The following is a 16,761-nucleotide window of genomic DNA, read 5'->3' as shown; positions in this document are numbered from 1 at the left end:
TTTATTCCCATTTAAAAAAATAAAAATGAATAATTTTTTTTAAATGGCAAACACAAAAATATGAAATATTTTCCCCAAAAAATATTTCTTAAGTGGACTCTTTGATGTGAAGTAATTAGAGCCTTCAATCGTTAATTTTAAAAGTCCCACTAAAATTCTTGGAGATCTGAAAGGGCCCCGCTCATAAAAGTGTTAAAAATAAGTCGTACATTTTCATAGAAGTCTCTAGATCAACTTCAGATCTATCTATGGATTATATGTTCTTATAAAATATTCATGTTTTTTTCTCTTTTATTCCCATTTTTGTAAAAAAATTTTAACTTTTTTTTTTTTAATGGCAAAAACACACAATATGAAATATTTTCCACAAAAAAAAATTTCTAAGTGGAATATTTGAAGTGAAGTAATTGAAACCTTCAGTAGGTCAATAATTCATAAATACATTGATTTTCATTCATTATCATTTTTTGGGCATGATAGATTTTTAAAAAAAATAGTCCTGCTAAAATTATTAGAAATCCAAAAGGGCTCCGCTCATAAAAGTGTTAAAATAAGTCGTACATTTTCATAGAAGTTTCTAGATCAACTTCAGATCTATCCATCCATTATATGTTTTTATAAAATATTCATGTTTTTTTTTCAGTTTTATTCCCATTTTTAAAAAAAAAACAAACTGTTTTTATATATGACAAAAACACAAAATGACATTTTTTCCCCAAAAATGATTTCTTAAGTGGAATATTTGATGTGACTTAATTGGAGCCTTCAATAGGACAATAATTCATAACAACATTGATTTTGATTCATTATTATTTTTTAAGCAATGACAGTTTTAAAGAAAGAAAAAACGCCTGCATAGCAACTTTGTGTTATTAGAGTCAACATTGCAACTTTTTTTCTTTTTAAATTTCACATTTGCTTTTTTACATCACTTTTTTTATGTATTTTTGTAATAGTATTTGTACAATAAGTTGCGGTGGTTCAAAAAAGAGCCGCACTTTGGACAGCTCAGTACTAATCCTGTCCCTGTTTGTGTTGCATTTAATGACCTCACCATAAATGGAATCCGCACGTTTTAAACTGGCTCCAAATTCTAATAAAAGCAAGTGAGCTTCTTTTTTTTTTTCTCCCTTCATTGGGATTTGTACGCACACACCCTGAACACCACTTGATGAAGATGGCAGACTACGTTGGTCTAAACCTGCCGGGATTTCAGCATCACATCCTGACAGCAATTAGAGGCACAATCTGTTTTCTGTGAGCTCAACTTCCTGGTGTTTTCAGAACTAGCATCATGGTGTTTTCAGAACTAGCATCATGGTGTTTTCAGAACTAGCATCATGGTGTTTTCAGAACTAGCATCATGGTGTTTTCAGAACTAGCATCATGGTGTTTTCAGAACTAGCATCATGGTGTTTTCAGAACTAGCATCATTGTGTTTTCAGAACAAGCATCCTGGTGTTTTCAGAACTAGCATCATGGTGTTTTCAGAACAAGCATCCTGGTGTTTTCAGAACTAGCATCCTTGTGTTTTCAGAACTAGCATCGATGTGTTTTCAGAACTAGCATCCTTGTGTTTTCAGAACTAGCATCATGGTGTTTTCAGAACTAGCCTCATGGTGTTTTCAGAACTAGCATCCTTGTGTTTTCAGAACTAGCATCCTTGTGTTTTCAGAACTAGCATCCTTGTGTTTTCAGAACTAGCATCATGGTGTTTTCAGAACTAGCATCGATGTGTTTTCAGAACTAGCATCCTTGTGTTTTCAGAACTAGCATCATGGTGTTTTCAGAACTAGCATCATTGTGTTTTCAGAACTAGCATCATGGTGTTTTCAGAACTAGCATCATGGTGTTTTCAGAACTAGCATCATTGTGTTTTCAGAACAAGCATCCTGGTGTTTTCAGAACTAGCATCATGGTGTTTTCAGAACAAGCATCCTGGTGTTTTCAGAACTAGCATCCTTGTGTTTTCAGAACTAGCATTGATGTGTTTTCAGAACTAGCATCCTTGTGTTTTCAGAACTAGCATCATGGTGTTTTCAGAACTAGCACCATTGTGTTTTCAGCACTAGCATCCTTGTGTTTTCAGAACTAGCATCCTTGTGTTTTCAGAAATAGCATCCTTGTGTTTTCAGAACTAGCATCATGGTGTTTTCAGAACTAGCATCGATGTGTTTTCAGAACTAGCATCCTTGTGTTTTCAGAACTAGCATCATGGTGTTTTCAGAACTAGCACCATTGTGTTTTCAGCACTAGCATCCTTGTGTTTTCAGAACTAGCATCCTTGTGTTTTCAGAACTAGCATCCTTGTGTTTTCAGAACTAGCATCCTTGTGTTTTCAGAACTAGCATCATTGTGTTTTCAGAACTAGCATCTTTGTGTTTTCAGAACTAGCATCCTTGTGTTTTCAGAACTAGCATCGATGTGTTTTCAGAACTAGCATCCTTGTGTTTTCAGAACTAGCCTCATGGTGTTTTCAGAACTAGCATCCTTGTGTTTTCAGAACTAGCCTCATGGTGTTTTCAGAACTAGCATCCTTGTGTTTTCAGAACTAGCCTCATGGTGTTTTCAGAACTAGCGTCCTTGTGTTTTCAGAACTAGCATCATTGTGTTTTCAGCACTAGCATCATTGTGTTTTCAGAACTAGCATCATGGTGTTTTCAGCACTAGCATCATTGTGTTTTCAGAACTAGCATCATTGTGTTTTCAGAACTAGCATCATTGTGTTTTCAGAACTAGCATCAATGTGTTTTCAGAACTAGCATCCTTTTGTTTTCAGAACTAGCATCTTTGTGTTTTCAGAACTAGCATCCTTGTGTTTTCAGAACTAGCATCCTTGTGTTTTCAGAACTAGCATCCTTGTGTTTTCAGAACTAGCATCATGGTGTTTTCAGAACTAGCATCCTTGTGTTTTCAGAACTAGCATCGATGTGTTTTCAGAACTAGCATCCTTGTGTTTTCAGAACTAGCATCATTGTGTTTTCAGCACTAGCATCCTTGTGTTTTCAGAACTAGCATCAATGTGTTTTCAGAACTAGCATCATTGTGTTTTCAGAACTAGCATCATGGTATTTTCAGAACTAGCATCATTGTGTTTTCAGAACTAGCATCATTGTGTTTTCAGAACTAGCATCATGGTGTTTTCAGAACTAGCATCATTGTGTTTTCAGAACTAGCATCATGGTGTTTTCAGAACTAGCATCATGGTGTTTTCAGAACTAGCATCATGGTGTTTTCAGAACTAGCATCATGGTGTTTTCAGAACTAACATCATTGTGTTTTCAGAACTAGCATCATGGTGTTTTCAGAACTAGCATCATGGTGTTTTCAGAACTAGCATCATGGTGTTTTCAGAACTAGCATCATGGTGTTTTCAGAACTAGCATCATGGTGTTTTCAGAACTAGCATCATGGTGTTTTCAGAACTAGCATCATTGTGTTTTCAGAACTAGCATCATTGTGTTTTCAGAACTAGCATTTCCAAAATTCCAGAAATTCTGAAATACCCATTTTAAATTCAAACTGTTACTACATCAACACCAACCTATTTATATCATTTAGGACAATTGTGCTAGTATCAATATTTTAAAAAATGACCGGTTTTCCCGAAATGTTCAAATTTCCAGGAAATTTCCCTTCAAATGAATGGACATACTACTAGTTCTACAATGCCCTACATTTTCTAAATGTTGCGCCATTTTTAAACCAGATTCCGACCTTAAAACCATCCACCCACACTACTCTTCCGAAAATATCGAACATAAAACATGTTTTCCCTTTCCCAAAATTCCCAGTTTTCCCGGAATGTTCTCCCTATTGACAATGAATGGCCATTACACAATCGACTGCACATCCCACATTTCTCACCAGATTGGAAGCGTTCCAACACCCACACACTCCACTCATCTTGGACAATCAAACTGCCATTTCCAAAATTTAAAAAAAAATTCCTGGATTTCCCAGAATTCCAAATCCCTATTTTCACCTCTTCCTGGAATATTTTCACAACCCACATATTTCAACCGTTTTCGACCATTCCACCCTCAAAACATTCCTCTTAGTTGAGACAACAAATGCTTCTTTTTTTTTGTACAGATTAAAAAAAATTCAAAAATTCCAGGAATTCTGAAATACCCATTCTCAATTCAAACAAAGTGTTACTACGTCAACACCAACCCATTCATATCATTTAGGACAATTGTGCTAGTATCAATATTTTTTTTAAATTACCGGTTTTCCCGAAATTTTTAAAATTCCAGGAAATGAATGGACATACTCCTAGTTCTACAATGCCCTATATTTTCTAATTGTTGCGCCATTTTTAAACCCGATTCCTACCTTTAAACCATCCACCCACACTACTCTTCCGAAACAAGTGGCCCACCACATAATTTTATGCGTGCCGCCAAATTATTCTATGTCATTTATTGGGGTACACCACATCATTTTATGTAGTACACCATAACATTTGAGGTGGTCCGCCAGCTCATTTAAGGTGGTCTATCCCATTATTTTATGTGGCCCACCAGAACATTTTATGTAGCACACCTCTTTTTTATGTGGCCCATCACAACATTTTATGTAGTACACCACTTCATTTTATGTGGCCCAAGACTTAATTTTATATGGTCCGCCATGTCATTTTATGTGGTCCGCCACAACATTTTATGCGGCCCACCACATTATTTCAAGTGCTCCACCACCATTTTATGTGGCCCACCACATAATGTCAAGTGCTCCACCACCATTTTATGTGGCCCACCACATTATTTCAAGTGCTCCTCCACCATTTTAGGTGGCCCACCACATAATGTCAAGTGCTCCACCACCATTTTATGCGGCCCACCACATTATTTCAAGTGCTCCACCACCATTTTATGTGGCCCACCACATAATGTCAAGTGCTCCACCACCATTTTAGGTGGCCCACCACATAATGTCAAGTGCTCCACCACCATTTTACGCGGCCCACCACATTATTTCAAGTGCTCCACCACCATTTTACGTGGCCCACCACATAATGTCAAGTGCTCCACCATACCAAGACTTAATTTTATGTGGTCTGCCCAATTATTTTATGTGGCACACCATAACATTGTATGTGGTCTGCCACGTTTTATGCGTCCCGCAAATTATTTTATAGGGCCAGCCCTGTTATTTAATGGGGCATGCCACATAATTTGATGTGGTACATCATTACATTTTATGTGGCCCACCACATCATTTCAAGTGACAGACCACAACATTTTATGTGCTCCGCCAATTATTTTATGGGGCCAGCCATGTCATTTAATGGAGTACACGACAACGTTTAATGGGGTACACCGCAACATTTTAAAGTGGCTCACCACATAATTTCAAGTGGCCCGCCACGTAGTTTTATGCATGCCGCCAAATTATTCTATGTGGCCAGCCATATCATTTATTGGGATACACCAACATTTGATGTGGTCCGCCAGCACATTTGGTGTGGTCCGCCCCATTATTTTACGTGGTCCACCACAACATTTTATGTAGTACACCTTTTTTTTTATGTGGCCCACCACAACATTTTATGTAGTACACCACTTCATTTTATGTGACCCAAGACTTAATTTTATATGGTCCGCCATGTCATTTTATGTGGCCCCCCACATAATTTCAAGTGGTCCACCACAACATTTTATGCAGCCTGCCACGACATTTTATGCGGCCCACCACATTATTTCAAGTGCTCCACCACATAATTTCAAGTGCTCCACCACATCTATTTTATGTGGCCCAAGACTTAATTCCATGTGGTCTGCCCAATTGTTTTATGTGGCACAACGTAACATTTTATGTGGCCCTCCACATAATTTAAAGTTGTCCACCACTTCATTTTATGCGGCCCGCCACAACATTTTATGTGGCCCACCACATTATTTCAAGTGCTCCACCACATCCATTTTTTATGTGGCCCAAGACTTAATTCCATGTGGTCTACCCAATTATTTTATGTGGCACAACGTAACATTTTACGTGGCCCGCCACATAATTTAAAGTTGTCCACCACATCATTTTATGCGGCCCGCCAGGACATTTTATGCGGCCCACCACAACATTTTATGTGGCCCACCACATTATTTCAAGTGGTCCACCACAACATTTTACGCGGCCCACCACATCATTTCAAGGGCTCCACCACATCTATTTTAGGTGGCCCAAGACTTAATTTTATATGGTCCGCCATGTCGTTTTACGTGGCCCGCCACATAATTTCAAGTGGTCCACCAAAACATTTTATGTGGCCCACCACATTATTTCAAGTGCTCCACCACATCTATTTTATGTGGCCCAAGACTTAATTCCAGGTGGTCTGCCCAATTATTTTATGAGGCACAACGTAAAATTTTATTCGGCCCGCCACATAATTTAAAGTTGTCCACCACATCATTTATGCGGCCCACCACATTATTTCAAGTGCTCCACCACATCTATTTTATGTGGCCCACCACATAATTTCAAGTGCTCCACCACAACATTTTAGGTGGCCCAAGACTTAATTCCATGTGGTCTGCCCAATTATTTTATGTGGCACAACGTAACATTTATGCGGCCTGCCACATAATTTAAAGTTGTCCACCACAACATTTATGTGGCCCACCACAACATTTTATGTGGCCCACCACGCTATTTCAAGTGCTCCACCACATCTATTTTAGGTGGCCCACCACATAATTTCAAGTGCTCCACCACAACATTTTATGTGGCCCAAGACTTAATTCCATGTGGTCTGCCCAATTATTTTATGTGGCACCCCATAACATTTTATGTGGCCCGCCACATAATTTCAAGTGGTCCACCACATAATTTTATGCGGCCCACCACAACATTTTATGTGGCCCACCACATTATTTCAAGTGCTCCACCACATCTATTTTATGTGGCCCAAGACTTAATTCCATGTGGTCTGCCCAATTATTTTATGTGGCACAACGTAACATTTTATGTGGCCCGCCACATAATTTAAAGTTGTCCACCACGTCATTTTATGCGGCCCGACAGGACATTTTATGCGGCCCACCACGACATTTTATGTGGCCCACCACATAATTTCAAGTGGTCCACCACAGCATTTTATGCGGCCTGCAACAACATTTTCATGCGGCCCACCACATTATTTCAAGTGCTCCACCACATCTATTTTATGTGGCCCACCACACTATTTCAAGTGCTCCACCACATCTATTTTATGTGGCCCAAGACTTAATTCCATGTGGTCTGCCCAATTATTTTATGTGGCACAACGTAACATTTTACGCGGCCCGCCACATAATTTCAAGTGGTCCACCACAACATTTTACGTGGCCCACCACATTATTTCAAGTGCTCCACCACATCTATTTTATGTGGCCCAAGACTTAATTCCATGTGGTCTGCCCAATTATTTTATGTGGCACAACGTAACATTTTATGCGGCCCACCACATCATTTTATGTGGCCCACCACATTATTTCAAGTGGCCCACCACATCATTTCAAGTGCTCCACCACATCTATTTCAGGTGGCCCAAGACTTAATTTTATGTGGTCTGCCCAATTATTTTATGTGGCACACCATAACATTTTATGTGGTCTGCCACATTTTATGCGTCCCGCAAATTATTTTATGTTGCCAGCACTGTCATTTAATAGAGTACGCCACAACATTTTATGTGGCCCACCGCAACATGTTATGTGGCTCACCACATAATTTCAAGTGGCCCACCACGTAATTTTATGCGTGCCGCCAAATTATTCCACGTGGTCAGCCATGTCATTTATTGGGGTGCACCACATCATTTTATGTAGTACACCATAACATTTCACTATTCCTATAAGTTCAGTTAGATGCGGCCCTCTGAGGCATCATTTCGAAGTGGCCCCCGAATAAGAACGTGGCTAGGCTAGACTTCAATGGGGACATTTGATGGCCCTGCAAACAGCACCTTTGGACCACAGCTGATATATTTAGCAAAGTACCAAATAAGGACGTCAGCGAGCAACAAAATGGAGACAAACTCCACCCCCTTCTGCGTCTTTAAAAGAACACCTGCAACATTCACCAAAACCTGCGATGCCTCTTAAAAAAAAAAAAAAAAAAAAAACTTGACCACAAAAGCGAAGACAAGAAATGCCTTCAAATATCCTGGAAGGATGGGGGGGTTAAAAAAAAAAATGTAAAAGAAAATGTGTATGTTTTTTATCCACTTTTTTAGTCGTTGCAAAACAAAACTTGGTGTTTCTCCCTCTTGGCGTGTCGTGTGTCGTCTGAATATTGCAATGTTTTTGACTGCAGTGCCAACTTGCCAAAGATATCATCGCATCACTCCTGCTTTCACCGGTGAATGACCGTTATTCTCCCCATCTTATTGTTACTTTCTTATGTTCACACTGTGAAGTGCTCAACCGTCTGTTTCCCTCCACCTGTGTACCTGTGATGTGAAGCTAAGAGCTCATGATTTGTAAATATTGCCCATCATTTTATTGCTCATTCACAATAAAAAAAAAAAAATCATAATTTTTTCGGGACGTGTGTGAGTTCACTGGCGCAACACACACACACACACACACACACACACACACACACACACACACACACACACACACACACACACACGTTTGTGTATTTCGTACTTTCTTGAGACCTTAGAAAAATGCCTCCCCCTTTAGGACCAGCCTTTCTAGATATATAAAGATTAGTATTGACAACATTAATAATATATACATACTATGCACATATAAAAAAGCTTGTTGGGAAAAATGAGTTGGAATTTCACAAGAAAAAGGTCACAAATTCACAAGAAAAACTTTGAATTTTGGCAGTATTGTGGTAAAAGTCGCCATTTTACTCAACAAAGTCAAAATTCTACAAGAAAAAGTGCAGTATTTGTGCAATGTTATGATAAAAGTTGGAATTTTACTCAATGACAGTCGCAATTTCACAAGAAAACCTTAACATTTGGGCAATTTCATGAAAAGAGTCGTCATTTTACTCGACAACAGTCACAATTTTACTAGAAAAATGTAAAATGTTGGCAATATTATAATAATCGGAATTTTACTTGGCACAATTATGACAAATGTCATCATTTTATTCCAAAAATGTCACTATTTTACAAGGACAACAGAAAGTTGGCAATGTTGTGATAAAAGTCAGAATTTTATGACAAATGTCACCATTTTGCATTAAAAAGTAGTAATTGTACATTTAAAAAAAAGTAATAATTTTACGAGAAAATATTGCAATATTACAGAAACAGAAAGAAAATGAGAAATTGCTCCCAATTTTATAAGAAAAAAGTCGACACATTGTGAGAAAAAGACTGCTTTTAGTTCTTTTTTTTATTATTGTTTATTTTTTTGTTTGTAATTGGTTTTTAATCTTCATCATTTACTTCAAGTTATTACAGTATGTCTCTATATACATATTTATTTATTTTTTTTTTGATTAATTTTGCCCAAAGGGGGCGCATTTCAATTTCTTACACACTTGTTATTTCATATGTTGACCAGAGGGGGCGGACTTCAAATTTGTACACACACTTGTTATTTCATATGTTGACCAGAGGGGGCGGACTTCAAATTTTTACACACACTTGTTATTTCATATATTGACCAGAGGGTGAGCACTTTTAAATCCGACAAACAGCCAATTTGGGACCACCCTCATTTTGATAGATTTCACCACCAGGGGTGCAAATGAGATCTGAATTTTTTTATTTGTTTTTTGTAATGTGCTTACGGTCGATGACAAAAGGAGTCAGGGACCACAGATGGCCCCTGTGCCGCACTTTGGGCAACCCAGCTGTAGAAGCTAACAGTTAATGACCACTATAGTCTTAGTACTGTAGTGTATTTGTTCATCCTATGGTCACATATGGGACGCGGGTGGTCTTACGTCAGCACCGGAAGTCGTCAAATCAGCTGTTCACCTGGCGGGTTTTCCCTGGGATGAATAAGGAAGTCCCTCTTTAGCTTGTTTTATCATATATTGCGGCCTTTGCACCTGTCAATGTTTACTTTTGTATGCACATTATATCAACCAAAAATCCTGACTTTGGAGCAATGTTCACGGACTCTAGTGTTTGGCTCTCTATTAGATGCAATGTTATTGGGACCAGGATTTATGTCATCACTTGTTCACACCTCCTCATATGGAAGCTACTTTTCCTTGTTGATGTCTCAAGAATGGTAGAAATACAAGAACACACACACACACACAGGTGGAAATGTCACATTCCTTGACACGTTCGCAGTCTCGGTCTCAACATCCACTCCTCTCTGAAAAAGGAGGGGAATCAAGGGTCCCATTTCTGTACTTTTTGGCACATGGCCCGGTCCACACACACACACACACACACACACACACACACACACACACACACACACACACACACACACACACACACACACCTCTGTCCTTCCAGGGTCATGTGTGTGTGTGTGGAAGAAGGAGGGGTGGTGGGTAAGAGATAATAGGACACAAGCCATGACATGGCGACAACACGGCGCTCACACAAAAAAACAGCACATCGCCAGCTTGAGACAACGGCCAGGCTGTCCACAGTTTGGGTGTTTGCCCAGACTCTGGTGACGTGCGATACCGCTGATTTTTCTCTCCGATCCGATACCGAGTAAAAATCTGGCTGGTATCGGCGATACCGATACCTTAGGTACATTCGCGCAAAGAGTAAAATGTAAAAAGTTGTGTATTTCAAAATGATAACATAGCATAAATCAGGGGTTCTTAACCCAACTTTTCCACTACACAGGGGCCCGGGGCCTACTGGAATATTAACACTGAATTAGTCATCTTATTCTTGATTTTAATCATCATTATATCTAACCTCCTTACAATTTAACAGGATAAACCTTGTCAAGCATGTGTTATTCACAAAGATTATTATTATCGGATTACAAAAATAATGCAAAAGGGCCTCATAAAAACTGATGGAAAATAAATGTACATACAATTACACAGTACTAAAATGTATAAATTCTAACTAAATTAACAACAAAAAAATTAAGTACAAATGAAAATACAGCTTCGCTACTTTAGTCATAATTTTTGCACTTACAAAACTACTCCATGACTTAAGTGCCGGACCTCTTCTGTTTGTTTAATGTTGTCATTACTGCCACAAGTGGTAGAAAAGTGCATTACAACTGAGGACTGCAAATATTTTTGGCGGCCCTCTAGGGGGCGCTCACGGCCCAACAACGGGCCCTATGGTTAAGAAACACTGGCATGAAGAATACAGTTATTTATTTAACATTATTTATTAAATAGTATGTATCATATTATTTCTTATTATTATATGTCTTATTATACAATATTTCTTATTATATATTTATTAATTTCAAACTCTGAAGTATATTGGCGCGTATAACTATACAGCCAAGCAAATGCAACAGAAAAAGCAGGACAAATTCTTACAAAGTACTCCAAATAGTGTTTCAAACCTTAAAAAAAAAAAGGAAATAAGTGCCGTAACGAGAGGGACAAGCAGTAGAAACTGGATGGATAATAAAAGCATTATAAAATATATTATATACATTATAATATTATATTACGATATATTATATAATACTAAGTAAGTCACAATTCAGTATTCAATATCAAAAGCGTTGATATTTTGAGTTGAGAAAGATCTAGTATCGGCAGTATCGATTTTCAGTGTCGATCCGCACATCACAGACGCCACAACAGCAAAATGAAGTGTGTGCGTGCGTTTGTGTGTGTGCGTTTGTGTGTGTGTGTGGTCTCCTTTTGGTTCCATGCCAACTAAAGCCAAGCCACTAAGCTGCATATAGTATAGTTACCTCCAGATGACTATAAACGTGCCTTTAGACATACACACAATGCACACAATACACACACTTACACACACGATACATTTACATTACTTCCGAAGACATCAGCATCTCTGATTATTATTCCGAGTTATTAACTTGTTGGACTGTGGGTGGTGAAACACTTATAGACAAAAAGGTAAGAAATGGGGAGAGTAGCTAAAATGTGCTTACCGTATTTTTCGGAGTATAAGTCGCGCCGGAGTATAAGTCGCACCTGCCGAAAATGCATAATAAAGAAGGAAAAAAACATATATAAGTCGCATTTTTTGGGGGGAAATGTATTTGATAAAAGCCAACACCAAGAATAGACATTTGAAAGGCAATTTAAAATAAATAAAGAATAGTGAACAACAGGCTGAATAAGTGTACGTTATATGAGGCATAAATAACCAACTGAGAACGTGCCTGGTATGTTAACGTAACATATTATGGTAAGAGTCATTCAAATAACTATAACATATAGAACATGCTATACGTTTACCAAACAATCTGTCACTCCTAATCGCTAAATCCCATGAACTCTTACACGTCTAGTCTCTTACGTGAATGAGCTAAATAATATTATTTGATATTTTACGCTAATGTGTTAATCATTTCACACATAAGTCGCTCCTGAGTATAAGTCGCACCCCCGGACAAACTATGAAAAAAACTGCAACTTATAGTCCGAAAAAATACGGTAAGGAGGAGTACTGTTACTGCTGAGCAGGGGTGTCCAAACTTTTTCCACTGAGGTCCGCACACTGAAATATTAAAAGCATGCCGGGGCCATTTTGATATTTTTAATTTTCAAAACTATTACAATATATACACTACCGTTCAAAAGTTTGGGGTCACATTGAAATGTCCTTATTTTTTAAGGAAAAGCACTGTACTTTTCTATGAAGATAACTTTAAACTAGTCTTAACTTTAAAGAAATACACTCTATACATTGCTAATGTGGTAAATGACTATTCTAGCTGCAAAAGTCTGGTTTTTGGTGCAATATCTACATAGGTGTATAGAGGCCCATTTCCAGCAACTATCACTCCAGTGTTCTAATGGTACAATGTGTTTGCTCATTGGCTCAGAAGGCTAATTGATGATTAGAAAACCCTTGTGCAATCATGTTCACACATCTGAAAACAGTTTAGCTCGTTACAGAAGCTACAAAACTGACCTTCCTTTAAACAGATTGAGTTTCTGGAGCATCACATTTGTGGGGTCAATTAAACGCTCAAAATGAACAGAAAAAGAGAACTTTCATCTGAAACTCGACAGTCTATTCTTGTTCTTAGAAATGAAGGCTATTCCACAAAATTGTTTGGGTGACCCCAAACTTTTGAACGGTAGTGTATATATTTTTTTAACCATTAGGGCTCCCCTCAAAATCGGTCCCAGTCATGGTGTGCTTATGGCTATCGGGTTTTTTTCTTGGCCTCAGTCTCTATTGCGCCTATAAAACGTTCTAAAAAAACATCCAAAAACCTCTACCATCATTTTATATACACGCCTTTTCTCCTCCAAACATATTGCTGGGTATTGTGGCCAAACAGCTCCATTTTTGTTTCATCTGACATCACATGGACAAAGATAAGACCTTCTGGAGGAAAGTTCTGTGGTCAGATGAAACAAAAATTGAGCTGTTTGGCCACAATACCCAGCAATATGTTTGGAGGAGAAAAGGTGAGGCCTTTAATCCCAGGAACACCAAACCTACCATCAAGCATGGTGGTGGTAGTGTTATGCTCTGGGCCTGTTTTGCTGCCAATGGAACTGGTGCTTTACAGAGAGTAAACGGGACAACGAAAAAGGAGGATTACCTCCAAATTCTTCAGGACAAGCTAAAATCATCAGCCCGGAGGTTGGGTCTTGGGCGCAGTTGGGTGTTCCAACAGGACAATTTCATTTAGTTTATTTATTTATTTAGTTTATAAAGGATCCCCATTAGTTTACACCGCAGTGGAGACTATTTTTCCTATAGGGTCCAGGCAAGAAAACACACAATCACAAAACAAAAGATTACAATGCAGTACAACATCATCAAATAATACAATGTTGTAATACAAAAATAGCAACAACAAAGAACCAAAAAAAATACTTTACATAATAATGTTCATACCACAGATAAAAGGAGCAATATAAAAATAGATATACCGTATTTCCTTGAATTGGCGCAGGGAATATATAGAATTCGCACGTCTAGAATTACTGCCGGGTCAAACTCGTTTCTCAAAATAATTAACGCATGTTTGGCCTTATCGCCGGTTCATTATTGACGCCGGATCAAATTCGTTTCGCAAAATATTAATTTTATTATCGCATGTCTATAATTTTCGCCGGGTCTAACTCGTTTCGCAAAATATTTAGCATATGGCTAGAACTTCCACCGGGTCAAATTCGTTACATCACGAGTGACGCTTAACTGTCCTCATTTTCAAAATGGAGGAAGCTGCTTTCAGTAGTTTACAATCGCACAAAGGAAAAAAGATAAAGAGCTATTCAGTAGGATTTAAGGTCCAAGCTATTGAATACCGGTACAGTATGCTAAAAAGAACAGTAAGCAGCTATGTTTTATTAATATACCGTAGCTGCGTGTGTCAAATACTGTATAAGTCATTAAATGACTCCCGCCTCCTGGTGGTAGAGGGCGCTAGTGATCCTTCTTGCGACTTCCGGTACTGCAGAAGAAGTGAACACACGCAGCAAGAGATTTTTTTTTTTTTTTCCCTCTGCGTTTAACAAGGAGGATTACATACCGGTATCTAAAATAAAACAGTTTTCTAAACTGGACTTTCAATCGAAGCAGGAGGTAATAATTAAAGGAATATCTCCATCGAGACAGAGAGACTTTTAAAACTGAAGAAAGAAAATAAGGAAGACTTCTATAAACAAGTTATCGATGCTTTTGGTCAGAAGGAGCTGCAAATGGACTCCATTTATAAATAGAGGTAAGACCATAATAACGTTTTTTTAATTAAATGTGCTTTTCATGATGGTATGCTTACATCACACTCAAAGCGCACGCCTAAATTTACCGCATTCCTTTTGGTAAACGCCGGAGTGAGAAGAGGTTTTAAAATAATTACCGCATGCACGGCCATCCCGCCGGTTTCCGGTAAACGCCGGAGTGACAGGAGGTTTTAAATTAATTAACGCCCCTGCGGCTATTCAAGGAAATACGGTATACATTTTTGCAAAAATAAAACAAAGAACCAATGGCCTAAAATATACACATTAGTGTACCAAAGACAAACAATAAATGACAAAAAAGTACCATCCATCTATTTTCTACTGCTTGTCCCATAATCAATAACATAGTCAACAATCAATAAAACAATGACTCCAAACACACGTCAAAAGTGGTAAAGTAATGGCTAAATCAGGCTAGAATGAAGGTTTTAGAATGACCTTCCCAAAGTCCTGACTTAAAGGTGTGGACAATGCTGAAGAAACAAGTCCATGTCAGAAAAACCAACACATTTAGCTGAACTGCACCAATTTTGTCAAGAGGAGTGGTCAAAAATTCAAGCAGAAGCTTGTGGATGGCTACCAAAAGTGCCTTATTGCAGTGAAACTTGCCAAGGGACATGTAAGCAAATATTAACATTGCTGTATGTGTAATCGCCCTGAGAAGGGAGATGTTTGAGTATACAGATACGAGGACACAACTTCGTTCTGCTCACATCTGTATTGACTGCCAACAAATCAAACATGTACAAGTACACAGTATTGCAATAAACATAAAATGCACTCCAGTATTATCATACGGATTTTACATTCAAATAATCGAGTAGGTTTTCCTGTTCTTTGCACTAATAGACTTTACCTTAGTGTAACAGTATTTGAAGATGTCTCAACCAGTAAATACAAAGGTTCACCCACTACAGTAAGCCTATATTGTTTTAGTAACAAAAGTCACTTATCATCCTTTAAGATTAAACAAACTACACTGAATTAGTCCCAGAAACTGTAGTAAATACACATTTCGTCAGCAATATACACAGATTAATAATTAACTACGCACAGTACCTTTCTATATATTTAACACTGTTGATGCAGTTAGCATCTGCTTCGTCATCGGCAGTGCAATTAGCTTTAGCATTAGCTTGGTCATGTATAAAGCCTTGTCGACTGAAAAGACACATCATAAAAATATACTCTTTCCAACATGTTTAAACACTATAAAGATACATTCGGGGGTAAAACTATTTACATAAAGACACTTGTACCTGAGAAGGGAGATGTTTGAGTATACAGATACGAGGACACAACTTGGTTCTGCTCACGTCTGTATTGACTGCCAGCCGGAAGTCAGGTGTCCTGTAGTATAGCTCCCAGCACAACGCGCCCCCTGCTGGAGCCGTCCAGTACTACAATGGCTCTTATTAATGCTGGCATTACAATAACATTAGCTCCATATTCTAAAAATAACGGTGCTTTACTGTTGTCATTAACAATAAACATTTTTAAATTGCGAATATAAAATGACATAGTAATACAACTCAAGAGCTTACTTTGCTACTTACAATCACTGTATTCTACTAGTAACTAAATTTACATCCTGTCACATATGTATACTTTTGACCCAGCACATTTGCTCACATTTTCAGTAGACCCATAATAAATTCATAAAAGAACCAAACTTCACGAATGTTTTTTTGTGACCAACAAGTATGTGCTCCAATCACTCTAATAAGAGTTGTAGAAATGATTGGAAACTCAAGACAGCCATGACACTTTTGATCGCGACTGTACATAATAAAGTAACATTATAATATCAGGTAATATTTACGTATTTTGCTCATTTTAAGCAAACTGCGGCACGTTCATTTCACGGATGCATCGTAACTTAAACAACAACAACACTGATTATTTCCCTGAGCGATGGATGGTATCAGCGTGTGAGGAGGCGGGAAATAA

General features: G+C 38.1%; 1 long non-coding RNA gene across 1 annotated transcript in view; it reads right to left on the bottom strand.

Moving 5' to 3' along the window:
* LOC133634164 (uncharacterized) overlaps positions 1 to 16,140 on the bottom strand; it is a 36,823-nt gene extending 20,683 nt beyond the window's left edge. Inside the window, exons 1-2 of the long non-coding RNA XR_009821891.1 lie at positions 16,071 to 16,140; positions 12,030 to 12,072 (exon numbers count right to left, since the gene is read on the bottom strand). This is a non-coding gene — a long non-coding RNA (uncharacterized LOC133634164). The remainder of the gene's footprint in view (positions 1 to 12,029; positions 12,073 to 16,070) is intronic.
* Between the last annotated feature and the right edge of the window lie 621 nt (positions 16,141 to 16,761).

The sequence above is a fragment of the Entelurus aequoreus genome, linkage group LG18 (genome assembly GCF_033978785.1).
Source record: "Entelurus aequoreus isolate RoL-2023_Sb linkage group LG18, RoL_Eaeq_v1.1, whole genome shotgun sequence".
Lineage (NCBI taxonomy): Eukaryota > Metazoa > Chordata > Actinopteri > Syngnathiformes > Syngnathidae > Entelurus > Entelurus aequoreus.
Note: the sequence above shows the minus strand (reverse complement) of the source record. Positions and strands in the feature narration are given on the sequence as shown.